Source organism: Galeopterus variegatus, unplaced genomic scaffold (genome assembly GCF_000696425.1).
Source record: "Galeopterus variegatus unplaced genomic scaffold, G_variegatus-3.0.2 Scaffold597, whole genome shotgun sequence".
Lineage (NCBI taxonomy): Eukaryota > Metazoa > Chordata > Mammalia > Dermoptera > Cynocephalidae > Galeopterus > Galeopterus variegatus.
In genome coordinates this window covers 480,390-482,133 of record NW_007726708.1, presented here as the reverse complement: position 1 = coordinate 482,133, position 1,744 = coordinate 480,390, and the positions used below count along the sequence as shown (strand labels likewise).

The window sequence follows — 1,744 nt, the reverse complement described above, 5'->3', positions numbered from 1 at the left end:
CAGAATAAATAGTCCACTCTGGGGATGAGGGATTCCCCTCACCTCTCCACCCTGCAAAATGTAAGACTTGTTTTCACCATTCCTGAAATCACACATGCTACTTTTTTTTTCTTGCACAGCCAACTCTGCTATTGACATCAAAATGTTTATCACAACTTTAATTATTTGAATTATTTTGTAAGTACTCCTATCTAGTAGGGGGGAAAAAAAAAAAGAAGAATGGCGAGTTGCCCAAAAGGCGGCCTGCAGTCAATAAGCGGGAAGCTGTCAATACCGAAATACAAGGCTCTCCTGATCTAATTTTGACGCGTTGACAAAGACAGGTTTCGCTTTTATTTAGGACCGCTCAGCCATCTTGACTAAATATATTAAGAGGGTAGTCCTCGACCTGCTTATTGCCAAGGCACTTGAACAGTGATTTCTAAGTTGGTGTGCAAATCTCAGTGTATCTCACAACAGAGGCCTAACAATGTTTAAGCTGCCAATAAAGATCCACACTTAGGAAGCAGAAAGAACGCACAATTTTATACACATACTGTATTATGCATTCTTTCAGTCCTAAAAGATGGGGATTGTATTCCGGAAAAGCTTAAAACTTTATTTCTTATTTTTCACGACCTGTAGCATGTATTCAGGCTCCGGGTAGTGCCTCTGGAAAGACTAAGGCCCACTCTTTCATGGCCGAATGCATACATTTAACAGCACATGGTAAACGAGCTGCTCCGAGAATTGCCTTAAAGAAAAGTAAAGTGAAAAATAGACAAAGAAATTTATAACCTTAGCAGTCTTTCATATTTGTTCAGACTGTTCTTGAACCAGCTCTGAGCCGGAGACAAGGATTTTGAAAAGATGCACCTGAAGCAGTCTATGCTGGCAATTGCCTCTGCCAAGCGGCTACACCGGCGGTATGCATCGCCGACACCGGCGCTTTCTAGCGGCGGTACCACGTGTTCCACGGCCAAGGCTCAGCGGCCGTAACAGGGAAGCCAGCGCGAGCCTCCCGGCGGCGGCGGCGGCGGCGGCAGCGGCGGCGGCACCGGCACCAGCGCAGTTTCCCCTCTCCCCAGCCCTGACTCTACGCGCACATGCGCACTGCGCCCGCAGCCCTGGACCATTTGTCAGGACTACTCGTGAGACGGAGAAAAAAAAAGAGAAAATTTGGGGGTAAGAAGCGGTTGATCGGATCTAATCTCTAATGAATCTGAAGATCTGCCCGCGCACAAGCCATTCATTTATTTTTCTGGGTGAGGATGAAAGTTAAGAGACCTATAGAGGGAAGGAAGCGCACCCTCGTCTTGTGAAACAGATCAGGGGAGGGGAAGGACAGAAGGGGTTTCTCCCCCACTTCTCTGCGCCTCTGGGAAAGAGGAGAAAACTTAATCCCGGGGAAAAAAGTGGGCAAGTGGCTCGGAAACGGCTGGCGGGGGAGTCTCTGGGCATCTCACTCTCAAGTAGTGAGTGCGAGTGTGAAAGAGGAACAAAAGAGAGAGAAAAGAGAAAGGAAAAAATGGGGGGAGGAGAGACTTGTATTTTTTTCTTTGCGCGCACACGGGGAAGGGTGTGGGGGGCCGTGCGGAAGGGAGCCGGGGCGAGGCGGCCGCGTCGGGCTGTCGCCGGCGCGCAGGCGGCGGGATGCGTGTGGGCCCCCTCCCCCGCGCCCCCCGAGCTTGTCACTTTGGTCGCTTTCATGACACCGGGCGCGGGGTGGGGGAGCGCGGCGGCGCCGGGGTGCGTGTCCGGGTGG

At 50.9% G+C, this 1,744-nt stretch overlaps 1 protein-coding gene across 2 annotated transcripts in view; it reads left to right on the top strand.

The window, feature by feature from the left end:
- Positions 1-1,076: 1,076 nt before the first annotated feature.
- L3MBTL3 (l(3)mbt-like 3 (Drosophila)) overlaps positions 1,077-1,744 on the top strand; it is a 114,455-nt gene continuing 113,787 nt past the window's right edge. The window contains exon 1 of one of the 2 annotated variants that reach the window (XM_008570363.1): positions 1,077-1,164. The gene's annotated coding sequence lies outside the window, so the exon portion shown is untranslated. The other variant, XM_008570365.1, reaches the window with a different exon arrangement.